Source organism: Bufo gargarizans, chromosome 3 (assembly GCF_014858855.1).
Source record: "Bufo gargarizans isolate SCDJY-AF-19 chromosome 3, ASM1485885v1, whole genome shotgun sequence".
Lineage (NCBI taxonomy): Eukaryota > Metazoa > Chordata > Amphibia > Anura > Bufonidae > Bufo > Bufo gargarizans.
The window spans coordinates 135,907,793-135,917,568 of NC_058082.1; positions in this window are offsets into that span (position 1 = coordinate 135,907,793).

Here is a 9,776-nt window from a genome sequence, read left to right on the forward strand (position 1 = left end):
TTTTTTATATTGGCTACAAGCGTTAGCATTATCGGTGCAGATCCGTCTGTGCAGATACGAAAGACGTATCCGCACCAAACGCGAGTGTGAATGTAGCCTTATGAAGTTATTACCCAAAGTCCTGCTCCGTATAGTATGTATTTGGATGGTATTTGGATTTTATTGTTAAGTCAGTGTGTTTATGTTTGTCATTTGTATACTCTTCATTTTCTTGTTTTCCTGACATAAACACACTAAACGGTACTGCAGCGTTAGAAACTAAGAGTGCAAGCGTCTGTGTAATAGAAACATAGACTTCGTATTAACCAATAGACCTGACAGAACACCTGGGAAATAGTGACCATAAAGTTATAACCTTCCAATTATCATTCAAAAGAAGGAGGAACAAAAATACCAAACTTCAAAAAAGCAAACTTTAGCCAACTAAGAGAGGCCATGGGCCTAACTAACTGGGACAAAGTCATCAAAAATAAAAATACAGCCTCAAAATGTGATATTTTTAAAAGCATCCTAAAATCTAATTGTGAGAGGTACATACCTTATGGGAATAAAAGGCTAAGGAACAAGAAGAAACCAATGTGGATAAATAGAACTGCAAATAAGGCAATACATGACAAAAAGAAAGCATTTAAATCACTAAAACAGGAGGGTAATGAGGAAGCACTGAAAAACTATAAGGAAAAAAATTGAATATGTAAAAAACAAATAAAAGCAGCCAAACTAGAGACCGAGAGATTAATTTCCAAAGAGAGTAAAACTAACACTAAAATGTCCTTCAATTATATAAATGGCAAAAGGCATAAATCTGAAGGTGTCGACCCTTTACAGAGTGATAAGAGGGCAGTTGCAGAGAGCAATGAGGAGAAAGCAAAGCTATTAAATATTTGTTTCTCCACTGTATTCACTGAAGAAAATAAACTGCCAGATGAAATGCAGAATGTAAAAGTTTATTCCCCATTAAAAGTGCCCTGTCTGACCCAGGAAGAAGTACAGCAGCTTCTTAAAAAGATTAAAATAGACAAATCGCCAGGATCGGAAGGCACTCCCCCCATATCCTAAGAGAAAAAAGTTATGTCATAGCCAGACAGTTATTTCTGATATTCAAGGACTCTACACTGACAGAGTTTTCCACAGGATTGGCGCATAGCAAATGTGGTCCCATTATTCAAAAAGGATCCAAAAACAGAGCTCTGAAACTATAGGTCGGTAAGTTTAACATCTGCTGTGGGTAAACAGTTTGAAGGTTTTCTAAGAGATGCTATCATGGAGCACCTCAATGAAAATAAGCAAATGATGCCATATCAGCATGGCTTCATGAGGGATCGGTCATGTCAAACTAATTTAATCCGTTTCTATGAGGAGGTAAGTTCTAGAGTTGACAGTGGCGAATCAATGGATGTCATATATCTGGACTTCTCAAACCATTTAACACTGTACCGCATAAAAGGTAAGTATATAAAATGAGAATGCTCGGACTGGGAGAAAAGGTCTGTATGTGGGTAAGTAACTGGCTCAGTAATAGAAAACAGAGGGTGGCTATTAACGGTACACTCTCAGATTGGGTCACTGTCACTAGTGGAGTACCTCAGGGGCCCTATTCTCCTCAATATATTAATGATCTTGTAGAAGGCTTGCATAGTAAAATATCAATTTCTGCAGATGACACTAAACTGTGTAAAGTAAGTGACACAGAAGAGGACAGTATACTGCTACAGAGGGATCTGGATAGATTGGAGGCTTGGGCAGAGAAGTGGCATATGAGGTTTAACACTGACAAATGTAAGGTTATGCACATGGGTAGGAATAATACAAGTCACCCGTACATACTAATTGGTAAAACACTGGGTAACTAAAGGCGAAACTCGAAATATTAGAATATTTTGCAAAGTTCATTTATTTCAGTAATGCAACGTAAAAGGTGAAACTAATATATAAGATAGACTCATTACATGCAAAGCAAGATATTTCAAGCCTTTATTTGTTATAATTTGGATGATTATGTTTTACAGTTTATGAAAACCCCAAAGTCACAATCTCAGGTACCCTTTGCTCAGGGGGTATGGATTAATTAGCTGACTAGAATGTGACACTTTGAGCCTAGAATATTGAACCTTTTCACAACATTCTAATTTTAAGTTGCATTAATGAAATAAATTAACTTTTGCATGATATTCAAATTTTTTGAGTTTCACCTGTAAGCTGTAAAAAACAGTGTCAGGCAGCTGCTGCCAAGGCCAATAAGATAATGGTTTGAATCAAAAGGGGCATAGATGCCCGTGATGAGAACATAGTCCTACCACTTTACAAATCACTGATCAGACCACATATTGAATACTGTGTACAGTTCTGGGCTCCTGTGAACAAGGCAGACATAGCAGAGCTGGAGAGGGTTCAGAGGAGGGCAACTAAAGTAATTACGGGAATGAGGGAATTATAGTACCCTGAAAGATTAGTAGAAAAAAAACAAAGGGAGATCTAATAACTATGTATAAATATATCAGGGGTCAGTGCAGAGATCTCGCCCATCATCTATTTATCCCCAGGACTATGACTGTGACAAGGGGACATCCTCTGCTCCTCAAGGAAAGAAGGCTTGTGCACAAACATAGAAAAGGTTTCTTTACGGTAAGAGCAGTGAGACTATGGAAATCTCTGCCTGAGGAGGTGGTGATGGTAAGTTCACTAAAAGAGTTCAAGCTGGGCCTGGATGTATTTCTGGAGTGTAATAATATTACATTCTATAGCTAGTAGAGAGGGTTTGTTGATCCAGGGAGTTATCTGATTGCCTGAACTCAGTTGGGAAGGATTTTTTTTCACATTTAGTGGGGAAAATTGTCTTCTACCGCAGTTATTTTTTTTGCCTTGCTCTGGATCAACTTGCAGGATAGCAGGCTGAACTGTATGGACAGATGTCTTTTTTTCAGCCATATATACTATGTTACAATGTTACTATGTTACCACCCACATTAGTGGCTGCAACCCACGCTTCTATTCCTCCACCTCCTCCTCCACTTCCACCTCTGAATTGTCATCTTGCAGTACCAGTCAGCCATCAGTCAGTAGCTGGAAGCAGTGTAGCACTGCAGTGGGAAAGCAGCAGCAGGCGGTGCTTAAACAACTTGGTTAGGTGACAAATAGCTCACCGCCGCAGAGAAGTGGCAGCGTATAAGGGACCAGACTGAGCTGTGGCTCTTGCCACTCAACCTACAAACAGGCATGGTTGTGTCTGATATTGGCCGGTACTTGGTGGTGGCTTTTGAGCTTGGCAAGCTCACACACATACCATGCCTAGCCCATGTGTTAAACGTAGTGGTTCAGCGGTTTCTCAAAACCTACCCCAATTTGCCTGAGCTACTGGTGAAGGTGCGCAGCTTGTGTGCCCATTTCTGAAAGTCATCTACATCTGCCACCGATCTGGAAGCGCTGGCGCAGCACTTGCCGTTGCCAGCTCACCGACTGCTGTGTGACGTGATTATGCACTGGAACTCCACATTGCACATGTTGGCCAGGCTTTGTGAGCAGCAGAGGGCAGTAGTGGAATACCAGCTGCAATACGGTCGCCGCCTTTCCAGTCAGCTTCTGCTCTTCACAAGCGATGAGTGAGAATGGATGTCTGACCTCTGTGAGGTTTTACTCAACTTTGAGGAATCAACACAGATGGTGAGCGGCGATGCCACTATTATGAGCGTAACCATCCCACTTCTGTGTCTACTGAAACACTCTCTGCTTACAATGAAGGTGGGCGTTTTGCATGTGGAAGAGGTGTAAATGTGGGAAGACAGTGGGAAGACAGTACACTCTCAATTCGTCTTCTCATTGCAAATTGGATGAGGATGAAGAGGAGGAGCAGGAGACGGTTGCCTACACTACAGAGGGTAGTACCCATAGCAGATTCATTCCATCTGTTCACTGTGGATGGGCCGAAGAGGAGGAAGAGGAGATTGATAGTCATCCTCCTGATGAGGACAGCAATGTCTTGTCTGTTGGGACTCTGGCACACATGGATGAATTTATGCTATGCTGCCTTTCCCATGACCCTCATGCTATAAGCATTTTCGCCAACACCGATTACTGGTTGGTCACCCTTCTCGACCCCCGCTACAAAGAGAACTTCTCATCTCTCATTCCTATGGTGGAGATGATAAGCAAAATGGTGCTATACCAGAAGGTCCTTGTGGAAGAATTGCTCCAAAAATCTCCAGCTGGCAACCCTGGCTGCAGAGTACGTAGTCCCTTGGGCAACCTAGGAGTGAAGATGAGAAGAATACACAGCAGTTCCAAGAGAGGCAGGGCAACACTCTCCAAGGCCTGGGACAGTTTCATGATACACCGCCAGCACCCTCACCCTGATGTGCGGCCTACTGTCACAAGGAGGGAAAAACTTTGGAAGATGGTGAAGGAGTGCGTAGCAGACCGTGTCTGCATCATCAATGATCCCTCTGTGCCTTACACTATTGGGTGTCCAAGCTAGACACGTGGCACGAACTGGCACTCTACGTCTTGGAGGTGCTTGCCTGCCCTGCCGCCAGTGTTTTGTCAGAGAGGTTATTTACTGCTGCTTGGGGCATAATAACTAATAACCGCCTGTCAACTGAAAATGCTGACCGGTTGACTCTTATCAAAATGAACAAGGCCTGGATTGCCCCTGACTTCTCTACTCCACCAGAGGAATGCAGCTGAACATAAAGGCACTTTAAATGTGGATTTTATGGTATATTGAATACACTGTATTCCCATGAACCCCTTCCACCACAAAAAAGGATATATGGTTCAATCCTCCTTTTCTCGTCCTCCTACTCCATCATATCAACATGTTTATTAGGCTGCCCTCGCTCCTAATGTTTTAGAGGGTCAACTCAGAAGCTGGCCATCAACCATAATTTTCTCCATGGTCAGATCAGCAGCAGGCACTCGCCCCTAATGTTTTATTGAGTCAGCTCGGCAGCAGACCCTCACCCCTAATGTTTCAGATGGTCAGCTCAGCAGCAGGCCCGCTCCCATAATTTTTTTCCATGGTCAGATCAGCAGCAGGCACTCACCCCTAATGTGTTAGATGGTAAGCTCAGCAGCAGGTCCTCACCCCTAATGTTTTAGATGGTAAGCTCAGCAGCAGGCCCTTGCCCCTAATGTTTTAAATGGTCAGCTCAGCAGCAGACCCTGACCCCTAATATTTAAGATGGTCAGCTCGGCAGCAGGCCCTCGCCATAATGTTTTAGATGGTCAGCTCAGCAGCAGACCCTCACCCCTAATGCTTTAGATGGTCAGCTGGGCAGCAGGCCCTCGCCCATAATGTTTTAGATGGTCAGTTCGGCAGCAGGCCCTCACCCATAATGTTTTAGATGGTCAGTTCGGCAGCAGGCCCTCTCCCATAATGTTTTAGATGGTCAGCTCAGCAGCAGACCCTTACCCCTAATGTTTTAGGTGGTCAGCTAAGCACCAGGCCCTCGTCCCTAATGTTTTAGATGGTCAGCCCAGCAGCAGGCCCTCGCCCCTAATGTTTTAGAAGGTCAGATCAGCAGCAGGCACTCGCCCCTAATGTTTTAGAGGGTCAGCTCAGCAGCAGACCCTTACCCCTAATGTTTTAGATGGTCGGCTTAGCAGCAGGTCCTTGATGATAATGTTTTAGAGCAGTGATGGCTAACCTTGGCACTCCAGCTGTGGTAAAACTACAACTCCCAAGATGCCCCCCTTGCTTGGCTGCTCTCAGAATTCTATATAAATAAATGGAGCATGCTGGGAGTTATAGTTTCACCACAGCTGGAGTGCCAAGGTTAGCCATCACTGTTTTAGAGAGTCAGCTCAGCAGCAGACCCTCACCGCTAATGTTTTAGATGGTCAGCTCAGCAGCAGGTCCTAGCCCCTAATGTTTTAGATGGTCAGATGAGCAGCAGACACTCACTCCTAATGTTTTAGATGGTCAGCTCAGCAGCAGGCCCTCTCCCCTAATGTTTTAGATGGTCAGATCAGCAGCAGGCACTCACCCCTAATGTTTTAGAGGGTCAGATCAGCAGCAGGCCCTCGCCCCTAATGTTTTAGAAGGTCAGATCAGCAGCAGGCACTTGCCACTAATGTTTTAGAGGGTCAGCTCAGCAGCAGACCCTTACCCCTAATGTTTTAGATGGTCGGCTTAGCAGCAGGTCCTTGATGATAATGTTTTAGAGCAGTGATGGCTAACCTTGGCACTCCAGCTGTGGTAAAACTACAACTCCCAAGATGCCCCCCTTGCTTGGCTGCTCTCAGAACTCTATATAAATAAATGGAGCATGCTGGGAGTTGTAGTTTCACCACAGCTGGAGTGCCAAGATTAGCCATCACTGTTTTAGAGAGTCAGCTCAGCAGCAGACCCTCACCGCTAATGTTTTAGATGGTCAGCTCAGCAGCAGGTCCTAGCCCCTAATGTTTTAGATGGTCAGATCAGCAGCAGACACTCGCTCCTAATGTTTTAGATGGTCAGCTCAGCAGCAGGCCCTCTCCCCTAATGTTTTAGATGGTCAGATCAGCAGCAGGCACTCGCCCCTAATGTTTTAGAGGGTCAGATCAGCAGCAGGCACTCGCCCCTAATGTTTTAGATGGTCAGCTCAGCAGCAGACCCTCATCCTAATGTTTTAGGTGGTCAGCTAAGCAGCAGGCACTTGCCCCTAATGTTTTAGAGGGTCCGCTCAGCAGAAGGCCCTCCCCCCTAATGTTTTAGATGGTCAGATCAGCATGCCCTTGCTCCAATAGTTTTTGAGGGGCACCAGCATGCTGCCAATTCAAATTTTTCAAGGGTGTGTATGATGCCCTCCTTTATGTGTAATAAAGGGTCTATTGTAGTGCCGTTTCCTTGTAATTTTTGGCATAGTCCATAGAGTGTAGGAGTACTACCTGAACAATTGTACCACAATGTGAATGAGGCCCTCCTTTATGTGATATACAGATTGTGTCGGAGTGCCTTTTTCCTTGCAATTTTTGGCAGCACTTGCACTTTATATACAAGTAAATATAAATATATATATATATATATATATATATATATAAATCCGGAAGAATGAGCGGCACTCCAATGGTAGAAAAAACAAGTGAACCTTTATTCACCCAGGTGCAACGTTTCGGCTCTGCTCTTGAGCCTTTTTCAAGCATGAATACAACTCCACATCACAGCAATATATACAGGTGAATCAATTAACAAGTGAGTCATGTGGTCACACTCCACCCTGTGGGTGTGACCAAAAGGTAACCATAACAGAAAGCAACACTGTGAATACATAATATTATCTTGTGACAACAGTGCAATTATAAAAACATAAGAGACATGAATCATACATGTCATACATATATTCCAACTGTGGTGGACTGTGAAAATCTGGATTGAAAAAAGATCGATCAGTGTGCTGCAATTCATTCTATCATGCAGGAGGAAGAGCAAACTAGAGGGGGTGATCAAACTGACATACCTATCGCACAAGGAGAGTCTCCTACCGCTTGATTCAACTGTGATTCCTTTCCTTGACGCAGGTCAGGTCGCGCACCTATCTGGGGGAGGGGGAGCGACTGACGTCATCACACCTCGCCGACGCTCTGTCATCACTCCAGATTCTTTTCACTCAGCCTAGACACTGATTGCTGAGCGCATGCTCAGATGGAAAAACGCATATCAGGCGCCATCTTGCTCTCTGGCAAGACGCCCTATTACAGATCTGGTCAGTGTAAAACATCCGACCTACATTAAATCGGACTGATAGTCATGATCCGGATCTACAATTTACCCTCGTCCATTCCAACACTGAGATTCAGTTTTTGGACACAAAGGTAGTGGTTAAAGGAGGTCTTCTGCACACCGAGCTATATACGAAACCGACCGACACCAACACCTTCCTATGTTTCAATAGCTCCCATCCAAGGAAAATGATCCAATCCTTGCCCTTCTCACAGTTCCTCAGGGTTAAGCGGGTTGTGTCAGACAACACTAAATTGGATGCAACCTTGGATTCTATGGCCCTCAGATTTCAGGAGAGGGGGTATCCCAAACGGTTGCTCAAAGAACATATGGATAGAGTCCGCAATTTGGATAGGGCTGAAATACTGACTAAACGGAAGACTTCCCGTAAGGTTGACAGAATTCCGTTTATTTCAGTATATAGTGAGTATAGCTCCTCAATAAACAGGATTTTGAATAAACATTGGGGGTTGTTGGGCACATGTTTTAAGGAAATTTCTGAATTCCAGAGCCCCCCTCTTCTTTCTTACCGCCGATCCAGAAATTTAAGAGATCAATTGGTTAGAGCCGATATTGGCTCAAGAGGGCTTTCAAGACAAACTACATTAACACAGTTGGGCATGGGTTGTTTTCCCTGCCTCAGCTGTGTTAATTGTAAGTACATGTGCAAAGGGAGGAATTTCATACATCCTGGTACTGGTGAATCCTATGGGATCTCTTTTTATTTAACCTGTGAGTCCAGTCATGTTATCTACATACTGTCTTGCCCATGCAATTTATTATACGTAGGAGAGACAACGACCGAGTTTAAGACCCGCCTCAATAACCATCGTTTGAGCATACGGAAGAAACGTATGGACCTACCAGTATCCAAACATTTTACAGAGGCTAAACATGGGGAACGTGATCTCAAATGCTGGATAGTAGACCATATACCCCAACCTAGACGAGGTGGTGATAGGTCAAGGCTTCTCAAACGCAGAGAATTGAATTGGATCCACAGGTTGGGGAGTTTAAAACCCCATGGATTAAATGTAGAATATAATTTCGGGGATATTATGTGAGGGTGGTTTGCCTCTGTTGTCGGGCAGGATGTAACTCTGTGTCTCCTGTATACACGATATGAGTTATACAACTCAATTTTCCTGTTTTCTTGCATTTTTAATAATTTCATTTTTTCTCTTCTCTCTTTGCAGAGAACACATACACTAAATCTCAGGAGGAATGGCAAGCCTGGATGGAGTGGACGCAACATACCGCACAAGGGATAGTTTTTTTGTCTCGTATAATGATCTTTTTTTTTCCTTTTTTTGTTATTATTATGTAAACACCTTGATTCAGACAGGTCCGGTTGGCACCTAAACATGGGTTCAATATGGTATAACAGCCGAGAAGACACAATTTCACAGATTCAGTGGCACCTGAGCACCTACAAGAGGAGATCCCTCACGGATGAGAGGACAACCCAGTGACCTCGGCGATATTTCTATACATTCCGCGGTTTCCGTGGATATGTCAGATTTTTTCGCCTGGGGTGGGCTTGTGGACATCCTGTTTCTCAAGGAGTTCACTGCCTGTCTGGATTGGCCCAGTCCGATTTAATGTAGGTCGGATGTTTTACACTGACCAGATCTGTAATAGGGCGTCTTGCCAGAGAGCAAGATGGCGCCTGATATGCGTTTTTCCATCTGAGCATGCGCTCAGCAATCAGTGTCTAGGCTGAGTGAAAAGAATCTGGAGTGATGACCGAGCGTCGGCGAGGTGTGATGACGTCGGTCGCTCCCCCTCCCCCAGATAGGTGCGCGACCTGACCTGCGTCAAGGAAAGGAATCACAGTTGAATCAAGCGGTAGGAGACTCTCCTTGTGCGATAGGTATGTCAGTTTGATCACCCCCTCTAGTTTGCTCTTCCTCCTGCATGATAGAATGAATTGCAGCACACTGATCGATCTTTTTTCAATCCAGATTTTCACAGTCCACCACAGTTGGAATATATGTATGACATGTATGATTCATGTCTCTTATGTTTTTATAATTGCACTGTTGTCACAAGATAATATTATGTATTCACAGTGTTGCTT